Source organism: Ailuropoda melanoleuca, chromosome 14 (assembly GCF_002007445.2).
Source record: "Ailuropoda melanoleuca isolate Jingjing chromosome 14, ASM200744v2, whole genome shotgun sequence".
Taxonomy (NCBI): Eukaryota; Metazoa; Chordata; class Mammalia; order Carnivora; family Ursidae; genus Ailuropoda; species Ailuropoda melanoleuca.
The window spans coordinates 50,793,016-50,810,865 of record NC_048231.1 but is presented as its reverse complement, the minus strand read 5'-3'; the positions used below and the strand labels follow the sequence as shown (position 1 = coordinate 50,810,865).

The 17,850-nt window shown below is 41.3% G+C and overlaps 1 protein-coding gene across 6 annotated transcripts in view; it reads left to right on the top strand.

Moving 5' to 3' along the window:
* PTPRM (protein tyrosine phosphatase receptor type M) overlaps positions 1 to 17,850 on the top strand; it is a 784,719-nt gene that overhangs the window by 578,701 nt on the left and 188,168 nt on the right. The window lies entirely within an intron of this gene.

The window sequence follows — 17,850 nt, the reverse complement described above, 5'->3', positions numbered from 1 at the left end:
TAAAATGAGTATCTAGTCACCAATTTGTGATTTCTAATTCTCTTTTAAGATAAACCAAGCAAAAGACATTTAAAGGACCACATTTTAAAATCCTTTATCTCCTGTTTCTGGCTATAGGTATTGTCTTACACCAGAAAGGACAATAGACTCCTTGCCCATGCTTCCTCTCTGCCCACATTCTCATTAGTACCTATGATGCCCTCAAATAGTGAAGCCGGCCCACAAGGTATTTTTGAGTAGGTGGTTCCTATTTGGAAACACCCAGTAACTTAAGCTTCACTGAGCTTGTTGGTGATGTTGCCAGGTGGTGTGGATTAAGCGTGTCTCCAAGTTATAACTAGAGCCTGTCCCTGCTTTCTGCACGTAGAATACTGTTGACTCCTGTCGGTCTCTCTAATTCAGGTTTGAGATCTCTGGACTCTAGACTAGCCTCAGGTAGTAACATCTTTTAGAGTGTTTTCACTGATAAGATTTCACATTAATCATCTTCCTGCTCTTCCCCCAGTGTAAGAGAGCGCACAAGGCTGCCCCCCCGCAACGCTCATCTTTGTGGATGGGTTCTGGGGAAGGAAGCCAGCCCACACCAGCAAGGCCTTCCTTCCTAAGGTGACTTCCTGATGGAATGTGCCCTGAGTGCTTGGGTTCCCCTGCTTCTGAGTCCAACCCAGGTAACAAAGCCAGGAAACGTGGAGATCGTGTGAGAACAGGCTCTAGGGTTCTGTAGCACCATTGGGCTATGGATTTCCTTATGCTCAGTTTGAGAGGGAGTAATACTTATCAATCCACTATAATCAGAGAATAAGAAGATAGTCTATCTCCCCTCTATATCCTTTCCTCCTGCCCCAACACACACACACATACACACACACCTTTATAACCTGTATTTAAGAAAGAGAATCCAAACGTAAACGGTTTCTGATGCCCTGTAGCTTTTGAGCTGCCCCATGTCCAATGCACAGAATGGTGACCCCACTTGGTCTTGACGTCAGGCTACAGTTATGATAACGTTCTGCTGCATTTGTCTGCAGTAAATACCAGAGCCCTCCTGACACATCTAACAGACCTGCCCCACAGCCCTGCCGCCCCCACCCCAGCCTGCGTCTGACACCTTCGGAGGAGCGCACAGAAGCCTACAAGCCCCGTCACGGTCATGCCACAGCTCGCTCCCGAGGGCCGGGCCAACCCACTTTCACTCCTCGTCAGGAAATTGCTCAGGTGCCTGAGCTCCACTGGCTTCACTTCAAGAACAATTTAATTTTCTGTGTCCTAATTGCTCTGCTGGTGCCTGGACTTAAATGACCCATCCATTTGGATCTCCAGACAGCTTCTAACTCTTGTCCCCAAACTTCTCCCTAAATTCTAACACTGATTTTTTTAAACCTGGAATTTCACCACGTCTAGTTTATTGAGTGTCCCCTCAAGTAGGGCCATACTTGTCAGTATCGCAATGGTTAGGTCCAGGCTCTGTCACTCCATAGTCAGCCTGAAGTGTCCCTCTCTTGCCCACAGCTGACCCCAGGTTATTAGTGATTACTCCCAAAGAGAAGCCTGCCAGGCACAGAGGCCCCGGCAATGTTTTAGCAAAGGAATACAGCATACATTAACGGTTCTTGTTCTATGTGCCTTTTTATTTTTTTTTGATCGACAACTGATATAAAGAACAACAGGGATGGCAAAATTTAACTGAAGTTATAAGTTGCTAACTGAAATGATAAATCATTATGTGAAGGGAGAAACCAACTAGAGGAAGAATGTGGTTGATTAATGAACATCATTAACAAGTTCAGTTTCAAAGGTGAAAATTATAGATCTGATTACGTGCAGTGACACTCTTCATTGATGTTCAGGTCCTTTTGCTAACACAGAGAGCTAAAGGACGTTACCAACAATTATCTTCATACCGTGTGTTCTATGACTTATAAAATTTTGAATTCTCAAAATATCTCTTAATCACTCTCCTGACCAGAGCATGAGCTTCAGCGTGTTTAGTCTAGATTGAGGGCAATCATCTCTCTCAGAAGTTACACTGCTAATTTTAGTGATACTGTGTGAAGAACTACAGTTAAACTGGCGTTCTGAGCACGTAACAAATCAAGTTAAGCTAAGGTAAATGAAATAGCCATAACGAAGATCCACAAATTAAGAGAGAAACTATGTAGAATATAGAAAAGCAAACTAGATTTTTGAATTCTAAAATGCTGTGTATTATGATGACTTGAGCCCACAGGGAAGGAAGTGTCTTCCTGAGTTAATTTTGTAACTTGGCAAACACAGTCTGCTAAAAGTCCCTTTTTGAGGTGTGCATGAAATGGCAAATGTACTAAACTGGGACACAGAAATGCGGCCCTACTGTTTTCATTTATAAAAACATCTTTCTAGGTGTATACCCAGAAACACTGAAAGCAGACTCAGACAGATATGTGTACACCTGTATTCAAGTAGCATTATTCACAAGAACCAAATGGGCGGAAACAACCCAAATGTCTACCAATGATTAATGAATAACCAAAATGTGATATATACACAGACTGGAGTATTATCCAGCCTTAAAAAGTAAAGAGATTCTGACACAGGCTACAACATGGATGACCCTTGAGGCCATTTTGCTAAGTGAAATAAGCCAGTCACCGAAGGACAAATACTGGATGATTCCACTTGTATGAGGTATCTAGAGTGATCAGATGCCTAGAGACAGAAAGGAGAGGTGGTTGCCAGGGGCTGAGGGGAGGAGGAATGAGGAGTCATTGTTTCATGGGTGCAGAGTTTCAGCTTGGGAAGATGAAAAAGTTCTGGAGACGGATGGGCTGATGGTTCCCCAATGATGTGAGTGCACATAAAGCCGCTGAACAATTACACTTAAAAATAGTTAAGTCAAGAAATGTTGTGTTACATAGGTTCTCCCATGTTTACTACGGACAGTACGTTTAGGCAGCTCTTGAACTCAGCGCTGCCCTCCGTTCTAATTGATGCTCAGCCTCAGAGCGCCAGCCCAGCCGGCAGTCTTGCAGAGCGGGCTGGTAATGGAGTGTCACCCTTGTGGGCTGCAGGCCCGGGCTGTCCAGGCCGGTTTCTTTGTGCAGCTCACAGCAAAAGAACATGGATGCTATGAGTGTGCATTTCCCTGACGCTAGGAGGGCCACAGAAATACATCAAGCCACGTTCAAAGCGTGCAGCCGGAAGTACCCCAGCATTTTCACTAACAGTGGTGACAGTGAGAAAACCACACTGTGCCTCTGAAAAGCAGCTCCTGAATTGTTCCCAGAATACCCCCGAAGCAAGGCAGGATGGCCATGAACCTGGAACCAGCCGGCACACGTGGGCCCCGTTCACTGGTGACGCACTATTTCTTTTGTAAGGGAAGAAAACAGTATGTCTCCCTCCATTGTCTTTAGACACCACAGAGTGAAAAGAGGTCGTGCCAGGCCAGTGGCTTACACGACTGCCAGTTGTTTTCTTTTCTTTACTAGTAATGGCGGCTGTGGCAAGAGAGCATCTACTAACAGAATGTGAATGTGCCCAGCATTCTAGAGGCTAACAGTGCTTCAAATCAGATCCACGTTGCTCCCCACATGCAGGCCTCAGAGTTTGTGTAATTTCAGTCTCATGGCTTTTATTTTAAAAAATAAAATTAATAAAATAAATTCAGTATATGCTGCCTGAAACTTACAGCTGTGGTTCCTCTTGGTTGAATGAAGCTTCAGTTAGTGGATCCTGAATTATTCTCTGGTTTGACTATTTCTTTTTTTTTTTTTTGGATTGGGAATCTTACTTTTATTTTTTTTAATGTTTTTTTATTACATTATGTTAGTCACCATACAGTATATCCCTGGTTTTTCATGTAAAGTTCGATGATTCATTACTTGCGTATAACACCCAGTGCACCATGCAATACGTGCCCTCCTTACTACCAATCACCAGTCTATCCCATTCCCCCACCCCGCTCCCCTCTGAAGCCCTCAGTTTGTTTTTCAGAGTCCATAGTCTCTCATGCTTCATTCCCCCTTCTGATTATCCCCTTTCTTTATCCCTTTTTTCTCCTACCGATCTTCCTACTTCTTATGTTCCATAGATGGGAGAAATCATATGATAATTGTCTTTCTCTGCTTGACTTATTTCACTTAGCATTATCTCCTCCAGTGCCGTCCATGTTGCAGCAAATGTTGAGAACTCATTCTTTCTGATAGCTGAATAATATTCCATTGTATATATGGACCACAACTTCTTAATCCAGTCATCTGTTGAAGGGCAACTCGGCTCCTTCCACGATTTAGCTATTGTGGACAATGCTGCTATGAACATTGGGGTGCATATGGCCCTTCTCTTCACTACGTCTGTATCTTTGGGGTAAATACCCAGTAGTGCAATGGCTGGGTCATAGGGTAGCTCAATTTTTAACTTTTTAAGGGACCTCCACACTGTTTTCCAGAGTGGCTGTACCAACTTGCATTCCCACCAACAATGTAGGAGGGATCCCCTTTCTCCACATCCTCTCCAACAATTGTTGTTTCTTGCCTTGTCTATCTTTGCCATTCTAACTGGCGTAAGGTGGTATCTCAGTGTGGTTTTGATTTGAATTTCCCTGATGGCTAATGATTTTGAACATTTTTTCATGTGTCTGTTAGCCATTTGTATGTCTTCATTGGAAAAGTGTCTGTTCATATCTTCTGCCCATTTTATGATTTGTTTATTTGTTTCTCGTGTATTGAGTTTGAGAAGTTCTTTGTAGATCTTGGATACCAGTCCTTTATCTGTGGTGTCCTTTGCAAATATATTCTCCCATTCCGTGGGCTGTCTCTTAGTTTTTTTGACTGTTTCCTTGGCTGTGCAGAAGCTCTTTATCCTGATAAAGTCCCATAAGTTCATTTTATCTTTTATTTCTCTTGCCTTTGGAGATGTGTCGTGAAAAAGGTTGCTCTGGCCGATGTCATAGAAGTTGTTGCCTATGTTCTCCTCTAGAATTTTGATGGATTCCTGTCTCACATTGAGGTCTTTCATCCATTTGGAGTTTATTTTTGTGTATGGTGTGAGAGAGTGGTCAAGTTTCATTCTTTTGCATGTAGCTGTCCAATTTTCCCAGCACCATTTATTGAAGAGACTGTCTTTTTTCCACCGGATGTTTTTTCCTGCTTTATCAAAGATTAGTTGCCCAAAGAGCCGAGGGTCCATTTCTGGGTTCTCTATTCTGTTCCATTGGTCGATGTGTCTGTTTTTGTGCCAGTACCATGCTGTCTTTGTGATCACAGCTTTGTAGTACAGCTCGAAATCCGGCATTGTGATGCCCCCAGCTTTGTTTTTCCTTTTCAACAGTTCCTTGGAGATTCGGGGCCTTTTCTGGTTCCATACAAATTTAAGGACTATTTGTTCCAGTTCTTTGAAAAATGTCCTCGGTATTTTGATCGGGATAGCATTGAAAGTGTAGATTGCTCTGGGTAGTATGGACATTTTAACTATGTTAATTCTTCCAATCCATGAGCATGGAATATTTTTCCATCTTTTTATGTCTTCCTCAATATCTTTCAAAAGTGATCTATAGTTTCTAGGATATAGGTCCTTTACGTCTCTGGTTAAGTTAATTCCAAGGTAACGTATGGTTTTTGGTGTTATTGTAAATGGGATGGATTCCCTAATTTCTCTTTCTTCAGTCTCGTTATTCGTGTATAGAAATGCAACTGATTTCTGGGCATTGATTTTGTATCCTGCCACCTTACTGAATTGTTCTATAACTTCTAATAGTTTGGGAGTGGATTCCTTTGGGTTTTCCATATAGAGTATCATGTCATCTGCAAAGAGAGACAGTTTGACTTCTTCTTTGCCGATTTGGATACCTTTGATCCCTTTTTGTCTTCTGATTGCTGTTGCAAGGACTTCTAGTACTATGTTGAATAATAGTGGCGAGAGTGGGCATCCTTGTCGTGTTCCTGATCTTAAGGGAAAGGCTTCCAGCTTTTCCCCATTGAGAATAATGCTTGCAGTAGGCTTTTCATAGATGGCTTTTATGAGATTGAGAAATGTACCCTCTATTCCTACACTCTGAAGGGTTTTAATCAGGAAAGGATGCTGTATTTTGTCAAATGCTTTTTCTGCATCAATTGAGAGGATCATATGGTTCTTGAGTCTTTTCTTGTTGATATGATGTATCACATTGATTGATTTGCGAGTGTTGAACCATGCTTGCATCCCAGGTATGAATCCCACTTGGTCATGATGGATAATCCTTTTAATGTACTGTTGGATTCTATTAGCCAGGATCTTGTTGAGGATTTTGGCGTCCACATTCATTAGGGAAATCGGTCTGTAATTCTCCTTTTCAATTGATGGGGTCTTTTGCCTGGTTTGGGGATCAAGGTAATATTGGCCTCATAGAATGAGTTTGGTAGCTTTCCTTCTGTTTCTATTTTTTGAATAGGTTTGACTATTTCTAAGCAGTCTTTCTAAGTGGCTCTGAGTTGACTGGAGATTCTCTGAGGGCAGGAACTACGGTGTAATTGTCTGCCATTTCTAACCCAGACTATGTAAGTGTTTGCAAACCTTTGAGTATGTGAGTAAACAGCAGGTGCTACTGTCCTTGAGCCCCCTAGTGCTCTTCCTACCGTATGGCCCATCCCCCCAGCTTGGCTCACTCCACACTCTTGCTTCCTGTTGTTACTGAGGGAAGGGGCAAGGCCTATTCTTGCTTCCCGCTGTCTTCTGGCAAAACTCCTTTTAGTAACTGGAGTCGCCATGAAGAAGACAGAGCCCTTGCCACAGGATTTTGCTCAACTCTCTTATTCAGGGCACTCTATGTTTGTGTATATATGATGTGTGGCATCTGTAAGAAACTTCGTACGGAGTCCATCTGCCCTGGGAACAAGTTTATTAACCAAAAGAGATGATAGCGACCCCAGAAAGGATAGAAACAGTTTACCTTCAAATGCGTAAATTGCTCTGAACACATCCGTGAGTGAGCGTGAGTTGGCTCTTCTAAATAGCCCTTCCGTCTGTATCACTTGTTACTTATGTAATAATGACAACAACAGCGACAATGACAGTGCAGTGCCAGGCGGGCAGCCTCGAAACTGCTCCAGGATACGGGCTCTGCTCACAGGCGGGTGGGAGGCAGAGGGGGACTCGCGCACCTCGGGCTCCTTTCGAAGCCTTAGACGCAGCAAGCGTCTCTGCAGGCATGACATACACAACAGATGAGGGGCTATCTTCATGTGTAACCGATGTCCAAGCCCTGCAGTACACACATGGTGAAAATCCAAGGTGATTTGGCAGCCTCTGTCACCCACATGTGGTGACTGCTTGGTATGGAAATCCTGCTGGCTCCCCCCACTTCTAGCCCTTCCGTCATGAGGCCCGTGACTCCAACAAGCCAGGCCTGTCTCTGGTGCGTGTACATGCATTACCGAGGAGAGCCAGGCTCGCCGCTTCTCAGTGTGACCCTGATCACCAGGGCTCACCTGTAGCACCAGAAGTCCACAGTTAACTCCCACCCACAGAAAAAACTGGACCTCAAAACTCCAGCTGTGTCCTTGTCACTTCTTACATGCTGACTTGTTAGATTCTGAGAGAAGAAGGCCAGGCTGTGGACAGACGTACTCCAGCCCTGCACTTCGTGGGGAGGAGGAAGGAGGACTCTCTTGTTAAGTTGCTGGAGGCACCTGTGGCGAGAAGCTTAGAGTCCTGGCCGAACGGATGCCAGGCGGTCTGAGGGGTGAAAGGTAGCAAGCCAGATACAGGTGCTCCGCACAGGCTTGCGGACCCTTCCTTCACAAACAGGCAAGGCTACGTAGTGTGGTTCTTCTGTGTGGAAAGTTGCATAAGAAGAATGGGATGCAGCAGCTCTTCTTTTTTTCTTTTTGTCTTTGCTGACATAGTGTGGCATCTGACACTGAGATAAATATACCCTCCAATGATATAGGGAAATGGGATGTGAAGTGTTTGAAGTGATTTATGCCTTGCCATTTTGGCTGGCATTGGGGTGCTAAACTGATTTTCCTTCCGGCTCTGTGCCCTTCCTTGCTTGTTCCCAGGTGTAAATACTCCCGTCTGTATTCTCTTCTGCTGGGCAGGAAACTGTTTCGGGTTCCCAGCTCTGGACAGCACTGGGTATGTTTCTAGCACTCAGTTAAAAATATGTACTGGCATCTGTATGCTTTTTTTTCTTCTATTTCAATATTATATTATAGTATTTATCTTAGCCTGAAAGGTATTTCCTGAGCGCTATTAAGTATTTTTAAATGAATTTGATGAAGACATAGTTTCATCTTTGATCACATCTAAAGCTCAATTTTATGCCAAACTGTTTGGTTTTCACATTTAACCTGGCAGCCCCAGACTATTTTATGGCCAAGACTAGGTAGTAGGAAACTATGGTAAGGTCTTCATGATATGTTTTGTAATTCTTAGGAAATGTACTTTGAAGTGTCATCATAACTATTTTAAATTAAACTTAGCAGAAATAAATGTGTATACTACACTTAGTGTGTGCAGTGCTCTTCATTTTAATTATTTTTCCCTCTCTCTCGCAAATTTGCGAAATTTGATAATTTGCAGACTGTTTTTCTTCATTAGTGAGAAAAATAAGTTAGCACCATATTCATTTTTCTTAAAATAACTATTTTCTAAAGTTCCCTTTATAAGTAGAATCAACACTCAATTATTTGTGTTAATGGAGGAGGGAAAAGATCCAGATAAAACAATGGATAATCACAAATTGTTTATATAAGGGGAAAGTGCTGAATTTCATAGAACAAAGCTGATTTATGGACCACTTACCCCTCTCTTAGTAACACAAATCTACATAATGACAAATACCATTGCATTGGAATTCCCCGCAGTAGGGCCTTCCGGTGGGGCATCCAAGGTCACCATAGTACAGATCCCCTGCCACCACAGCTAGCTTACAGACAGGGACGTTTGCTTACCCATAATCCAGATTCACTGCAATATCGCACATGTAAGCTCTGCATAGACTCCGGGGAAGAAGTTAAATAAAATATATTGCATTCCTGTTTGACTTTGGAATTAAATTTCTCTATAAGTATCATTATCAACCCCCTTAGAGATAGTTTCCTTTAAGAAATATTCTAAGTCTATGGAAGGAAAATGAAGACTAAAAAGGATAAATGTCATTGACATATCACAGTGAGAAACACAAGAGACAAGAGTCCCATTTTCCCCTACCATTTTATGTTCATTATTTTCTCTCCCTTCCCCAGAAAAATTAATTTAGAAAGTCCGATTGCAGTCTGTGACAGACATACGTTAGCAGTGCCTGCCCCAAAAGTCACATCTGCAAAAATACCATGTTGAAGAAGGCAACTATTGCTTATCAAATTAATAGGACAAAAACTTTTTGTTTGTTGAGGGAGTGAGGGAAGGGTAAACGTAGTGGATTTATTTAAAACTACTTCCCTCACTGCTGAGTGCTTTCTCTGAACACTTCATAAAGTGTATCTCCATGCAACTTTCCCAGATAGCAGAAATTTAGACATAGAAACAACAGTAGCAACAACAGAGAAAAAAATCTTAACTGTATAATCGATAGCTATCATGAGATTCCATATAATTTGTAGGATTGGTAACAGTTTCACCCAGGGCAGGAATCTAGTGTGGCACATTACATGAACCTTTGTTTACTCTTGAGAAATGGTATGGATTCGTTGCGACTGTGTCCTTTTTTTTTTTTTTTTCCTGCAAAGCTTAGATATTCACATAGGCTGAATGGATACTAATTCCCTGAAATGCAGTTTGTTTGTTTTTTTTAATGTTGAGTCCATTTTTTGTTTTCTGTAAGTGCTTATTCCTGAAACAACAGTGTAAGTAATTTGGAAACATGATTTAGTATGCAAGTATTCACTTTATATTACTATCATTTGGAATGCATTTAATGCACAAGATTGTTCAAACTAAATGATGCATAGAATTTCAAGAGCTACAAGGAGCCTTGGAGTTCATCTCTTCCTAACCTCTCATTTTATAGATGAAAAAACAGAAGCTCAGATAACTTAAATGCTTTGGTGGGGGAAGGGGAAACCCACAGCTGTGAATCCCAATTTGCAATTTCTGCACAGACTGCTTTAACGTGACTTTTCTGGGGACTGCTTAACTGAATGATGTCATCTCTGCTAATTTCATGACACATCACTGACAATGCGGGGACCACATGATTAATTTGAAAATGTCTATATTTTCTAGTGTGGCTAGGTGAGCTCCACTAAGCAAGAAGTCTTAATCTGTGACAGGCCCCAGATGCCTGGAGAAGGCGCTCAGCCCAGGAAAAGGCCGAGCCGTGATTGATGGCTATGCCAGCCACACAATTATAGTGAGTTACAGTGTCACCTCCCTCAAACTAGCATGCCGGAAATTCGTGCAGGAGCTCAACATTCGTGGTTCTTAAAGCTTCATTGTACTGTTTTCTCTCTGCAACAAACACCTTACCTTAAACTCCCAAAAAAGATAGCCACCCTCAAAATTACAGAATTGGCAGACTTGGTAAAGCTTGTTTGTTTGGGGACCTTAAAAGTCATAGACAAAGGTTTGCCTACCTTTTCATTCATTATCACAAATACAACTTCAGACTCGTGGCCCAGGATAGGAGGGGAAACTCATTAAAGCAGAAATTTACAGAAAGATTCCTGACAAATCAATCTCTGGGCCAGTCCAGGCACTTTAATTGTGTCTGGTCCCGGCATTTTTATTGTACCTGGAGTAGAAGGCCTTCCTGTCCCTCCTGATAGCCATCAAAGGTGTCCACGCTTCTGGACTGTTCAGGTAGCAGCAACATTTGAAGGTGGTGTGGACTGACCACTGATTGTCAAAACTAGTCCAGAATGAAAACCGTTCATCCAGACTGACTTCTAAGTCACATAACTCGCAGATGCCCTGCAGCAAAAATAAATTAGCTCTAAATTTTCTGTTGAGCGGAGTCTTCGATGTGGCCATCGTGTGAGCGCTCTTCAATCATTTTGCTCAGGGCAAAGAAAGACGTGGAAGATCCTGGGGCTACAGGTGCCAGAACACTCACATGCCCAAGAAGAGATTCCACATTAAATTCCTGGATAATTAAGGCAAAACAAAAACTGTTCATTCTAGACCTGAATAACCTTTCCTTGCTAAAAACCTTTTTTTTTTTTTTAAAGTTTCGGTGTTTACTGTCTGAGAGATGCTTACAAAGGTTCTGTTTCCTGAATCTAGAATGTGCAGAGAGCTTGCGGCTACAAATGTCCCCACAGCAAATGGGCTGTGTGCTGTGCTACCCCCACGGCCTGCTAGGTAATTTATGTTGCTTAGGGACTGTACTTTCCTAATAGATTGAACTGTTAGTTTTCAGGAGGATTTAATGAAATATTGAACCAGATGCCACTGGTCTGCCACGGATGTGGGACTATGAGAAATGAGGAAATGTTGCTTGGTAAACAGCTCGGACCTCTGTGAGGGGGGTACACGTTGGGGCCTCAGTGAAAGCAAGTCACAGGCAAGAGAAAACGTGGCAGGCTTCGTATGAATGTGTCTGCATCCATGTCCTGTGCTTGTTTAAAATAATAGGAGGCTGTATCTAGCTCAGGGCCTTTTTGATTTTCCAGAAATATTGTCTGAGCCTGGAGGTAGGGAATAGGGGCTGAGGTTTTTCTGGGTCATTACTCTTGGCTAGTGTTAATCCTCTGACTAGTCCTATAATTCCACTGGATAGGCTTTTGCCGTATTCCTGTTTTCAAGTTCAAGGTTGAACTAGTGGACTTTTGCAAAGAAAACAGTCTCCTCAGAATGAAATTCTTACGTGTTGTTTTGAGAGCCCTGACAATTAGACTCCTTCTTAACACTTTAAAACTCTTACCCTTTTTTTTTTATTACCAAGGACAAAAGGTTATTTCTCAAAGAAAAAGAAAATCTTCAACTTGTGAATTCAAATTTTGATTTTTCTCATTAAGGACAAATATTGCTAGATTTTTTTCCTCTTGTCTATAAGCAATTACTTCAACTTCCAACACTTTCTGGAACATCATCCTATTCATTTTTCTTGAGATGTAAAAAGTTGGTATTTTAAAAGATATCTCTAGTTGTCCTATTTGTTTTTAATTTTTTTTCTAGAAAAAAAATGTTAGTTTCAGGTGTACAACACAGTGATTTGGCATTTATGTACCTTACAAATGCTCACCGTGGTAAGTGTCCTTACCATTTGTCGCCATACAAAGTTGTTACAATATTCTTGACTATATTCCCTATTCTGTGTTTCTCATCCCCATAACTTATTTATTTTACAACTGCTAGTTGTACCTCTTCATCCCCTTTGCTAATAAGACAACCTTCTAGTTTTCTTGTTTTACAGAACCTTCTTATTTCTGCATGGCCCATCCTGACCAGTGTCTAAGAGCACTCGGCCGAGAGCCACGTGCAATGAGAAGGGTCCTGGCGTAGTTCTGTGTTAAATGTGCAAATTTACTTGCCAATTAATGCAAAATTTGTGGGTTTAAAGATGAATAGTCAGGGGCGCCTGGGTGGCACAGTGGTTAAGCGTCTGCCTTCAGCTCAGGGCGTGATCCCAGCGTTCTGGGATTGAGCCCCACATCAGGCTCCTCTGCTGGGAGCCTGCTTCTCCCTCTCTCATTCCCTCTCTTGTGTTCCCTCTCTCGTTGGCTGTCTCTATCTCTGTCAAATAAATAAAGAAAATCTTTAAAAAAAAAAAAAAAAGATGAATAGTCAAGTCCATAAGGATCCCTGTCCATGGGGACATTACTGTCAAAATAACTAAATGTCCAGTGTAACCTGGATTAACTTTTAACAGTGTGAAATTGAAAGTCGTCAGCCTCCTCCAAGTACTCTTGGATAGGAGTGGATGACATCGTTGGAAATCTTGTTTATGTAATTCTGTCTGGTCCCAGGCCAATCCTTAGTAGCTGATCCTAGAAAAGAGGCTGAAAGCTAAAGGAAAGACGATCTCTCTTCTTGCCAAGTTAAAACCACAGTGACTGTGCCTATTTATTTGTACCCATTTTGTAGGACGGGAGTTTTCTTGCAGATTGTGGAAGGGAATCCTAGTGGATGCAAAATGTTAAGCTGCTTCTGAGAACGAGTAAGCTCATCCTGTTTTGGAAGAGCAGGCATTGAGCTGTGTCCAGGGGCCTGGATTTTAGCACCACTAGGACCACAGGTCATCCATGACCTCTGACAAGGTGTAGGACCTCTTTTGGCCTCTCTGTTTGTTCCAGTCAAAAACTGCAGATAATGCTTCTGGTTCTTAGCACTACTGATGTCTAATTCTGACATTACCAGCTCTGATCTTCACAACAAAGAAATAGATTCAATAAACTAAAACACAGATAGCTCCTATGAGAACTCTCGTCTGATTATTTGGTTCATTCATTTCTGTGACGCTCACTCCAGTCTCTCAGATCTGTAGCCTCAAATGAATAGGACAACCTGTTTCCTGTTTTATAAAGTTCACGTTTTGGCTACAAATGAAGTTTGGAACTTATTAATTGTACTCTCCTGTGCACCTGCTCTTGCCCTCAGCTACTCCTCTTAGAGAAGTAAGGATTTATTGTTTTTCCAGCATCATGCACATCACGTCATTGGCTTAAGGGAAAACATGATTTAATAAAGATTGATAAATGTATTTTCAGGTATTTTCCCTCTTATCACTCAGATGTATATGACGGATAAGGATAGCCTATGGGAGCAAAACAGAAATTTCAAGGGAACCTCATTCTGTGGCTCTGATTTTGCTGGTACTGTGTGACCATCCTCTAGCAAGCACCTTTGGTATGGCAACAACTAGTCTTGAATAGGGCCCAGACAGACTAGCCTGACACTATCATTAATTGTCCCAGATCGTGATGAGACATAAAACGAAGCCCTGTGTATATGTGTGTACATATGTGTATATACACACGCAAGCACACATACTTTTTTTCTTGATTTATGATATACTTGTTTCATCATCCTTAATAAGGGATTGTGCTCAGTTCAGGGTTTAGGAACGGTAGAGAGGGACACATTGATTGATTCAGCGAATACGTGAGTGTGTGCTTATTCAAGGTACTAAGCAGGGGTCATGCGAACAACACATTTCAGACTAACCCAAGAATCGCAAGAGCATTATAGTCTAGTAGGAAACAGAAGCCATGTACATAAACTCAATATTAGGTTGAAGATGATGAAACACCATAGAATATGTGAAAAAAGTCTGCAAATTCAGAAAGATAACTTCCTTTCAGGTAGAGATATTATGAAAACTTTAAGGAGGAAGAGGCAATTAGGTTGAAATTTTCAAACATAAAAAGTGTTAAACAGTATGCATTGGAGTAAGTCTTATCATTATTAATAATTATCATTTTCATAGTGTTTCATAGCACTTGCTGTAACAGAGCCCTAGCTTGCTTGTTTCTTGTCAGTATTGTGTGCAGAGTGATTGAAACAGGTCAGGGGAGAAGAGTACTGCTTTCCATCAGGGGACATTGGTCCATTTACAAACAAGCAAAATGAGTGTGATTGGGGAAGTGAAGTTAAAGATCAAAGCAGACAGGCGGGTTTGGGGTTTCATGACATAAGAATGGGTAACACGCTTAGTTTGATGAATGAAATTATCCATCTAACAGTAGTATAAGTCCAAGAGAGCATCGAAAACTCTTCAGTGCAAGAATAGTAAGGCAGTGAGAAGGGGAAAAATACCCAGGAAGAAAGTGCAATTTGCTGTCTCTTTTTAAAATAAAAAAATGAATTGCTCCATGAGTAAGAATGAGCACACTCTCTTATTAAAAATAGGTTTGTCTTATGATTGCCTGTTACTGTTTGAATCATGACTTCCAACTGCTGCTTTCATTCAAAAGAAGCCATTAAACTCGCATACTTCTTGAATGTGCCCAGTGTGTGAAAGCTTTAATTAAATCTACAAGGAGAGCCTTAAAAGAACAAGAATCAAATTAATTGCAACATGGGCCATGCATTTGTTTCTCTGACAGTCCCGTGCTTTGGAGAGAACGCAATCTGGGTGCCTTTATCTGAATTAGTAAACTCAATATCACTTTCCATTAGCATTGGCCACTCGGAACCATGCATCTTCTCCCTGACACTGTTTACATGTTCATGCCCACACGAATAGAGTTTGTTCCGACTGGTTTGCTAGAGGATTTCAAAGCAGTAAATCCAGGAGGTGGGATAAGTGGTCTTCTGCTTTCTGCATCACTGGCTTCTGTGAGTTCATCTCTAGATTGAGCTTCATAATTAGACTGCAGAGTAATTAAGGAAAATTCAGCACATGCAAATAGGGCAAAAGGATTTGCTGCTAATTATGGTTGTTATACCATCGTCAAGAAAATTAATTTGTAATATTATTCTCTGGCTTTTCAGTGACCTAAAATCTAAAGTAAGGAGGTGATGTTTTGTGCTTGAGAAGGATTTCTACAACTGGAGTTAATAAATATTTGTCCCATGAGGCAATTAGATATAAAAGCATATATTTGAAATTTTAGGCCTCCCCCCCAGGGGAAAAAAAAAAAACCTCCAAAATTCCCATTAAAATGTTAATGTGTAATTACTTTATTTTTATTTTTGTGTTGGTTTTGGAAGGTGCTGTTTTGTAATGTGCCAACATTACAGCATAATCACACTGGCAGTCTGTAACTACCCCCTTCCCGTACCAACGTGCGACACTTGCAATTGGGAGTCTAATTAGACAGTGTATAATTTTCTTGTTTTAAGGTCTTCACCTATTAATACCTTAGGCCAAATATTTACAGCCAGCGAACTGTGACTGGTTATATTCAGCTTCTGTGAAGAAAATAGCCCTAAGCAAGGTGGCCTGGTTAGCATGCTGAGTCAAACAGGTATCTCAAGGTAATTTTTTGGTTGCACAGAATTTAGAATTAGAATTGTAGGGATTTCCACTTGGAAATGTTGCATATTTTAGCGTGGATTGTTTCACAGGCAGAGAATTACATTTTCTCAGTGAAAATGTAAAGCAGATTTATTTGTGAGCTGTCTGCCCTTGCTGTTACGTGTTTTCTTCCTTGCTTCTCATTTCTGGAATGCCAGAGACTAAAAAGCAAGCATGTGTTATTCCTATGACCGAGAAAGGGGGGGGCAGGGACACGGCATTTTTTTAAGAGTTTGGAGCTTTGCATGTTAATTACAAGAGGCAATATTCACAAAGTATTAAAAATTAAACATTTAGTCCATCCAGGGTCAAATTGGGAAATTTAAAAATTTATGAGCTTATGTTGTTAATAGTTTCCTAAGGGCAAATTCATCCTGTATTTTGAGCGATTAATGAATTGCTTGTTGTATGGCAGTATAATAGATAGAAAGAGTACAGTTAGACATAATCTAGAAGTTCTTTTTGGAAACAAGCTAACAAGGGAGGCTGTGTAATCTCTATCCATTGGAACTTCTAAAAATAGGTTGGATAACCATCTATCTTGAGAGATTTCAGAACGATGTGCCTGGAGGCAGGGAGTTAGATCTGGAGACTTCTTAAGTCCCTTCCATTGTGTAATTCCCATAATTATTCATGCAAATATAAATACAGACCACATGATTTTCTTTATTCCAGTTGTCACTGTGTGAAAAAAAAATCTCAAATTCAGCACTCCCATTATAGAATGTTGCTGTCAATTACTAAGCTTAACCCCAATAATCATAAAGGGAACCAAAGTGCACATCATCACCAACAGGATGGTAATTTGTGATGTCTTTTGAACTTCTAAATGACCGTTTCATGAAGGGCTGAGGGAAAGGTCACACGAAGATCAGCTTCGGACATACCCCGTTGTTACTCAAGAAGGTTTTTGCTCTGATTAGCAAAATACCGACGGCCAGTCAGGGGAAAAAAGATCAAAGCCAGTAACCTTCTGAAAGGGAAGTCAACCTCAGTAATAAACAATGGCTGCCATCATCTCTCAGTACCACAGACCCACGCAGAATTGATTGATAATAAGCCACCTCATGATGGCTTTAGTTCAAATTACTTGTGAATCAGATTGATCTTTTCTTTCAGATTTTTCATCTTTTCTTTCTACCCTTTCTCCTTTCTTCTCTTTCTCTGTATGCACACTAATTTCTTCATTATTTTTTACTTCTTTTTATATTTTTTCTATCGACTCCATATTCTCCCGCCTTTCTGAGGGGATGTATTTTCTTTTTACTCATTCAAATATGGATAGCCTTTGGGAATAAGCAAAATTACTTTAAGTTTTTTTTTTTTAACCTTTTTAAAAGCATGAAAGGCTTTCTTAGACTTGCATTGTATACTTTCTCAGCCCATCATCCACTCAACAAAATAAGCAGTTTCTTTAGCATTTCATCACAAAGTTTACCATGCCTCTTGACTTATTTATTCATTCAACACATTGAGGGCCCATTACATGCCAGACACTGTTCCAGACGTTGAGAATATAGCAGTGAGCAAAATAAACAGAAATCTTGATCTCTCTGTAAATTCAAAAATTACCCCAGAAATTTTACAATAATAAGCAATAATCAGGGAGGAAAGAGTAAGAGTCAGGAGTGATTTTGCCTTTCTCCATGTGTCCCCCAATCTTTTTCATTTTGGTTGATGTTGGTTAAGTGACCACAGTCTCCTAAGACCAGCCCATAGGAGACACGGCAGCGACCAGAAGGGAAGCCGCAGCAGTGTTTCTGCAGGGCTGGAAAGGAACACAGACGCAGGAATGGATGGGGAAGCGTGAGGAGCAGGCATCCTCTGGGAAAGCTGCCCCTACCCCCCACGCCTAAGCCTGTTGCAAGAGGGCAAAGACCTCTGTAGATGGGGACATAGGAGCAGTGTGACCCAGAGCTGAGCTGTGCCTCACTGTGGGGGCCTCGCAGAGGATCGGAGCAGGTGTCCTTCCCCAGTGCACCAAAGCCTGG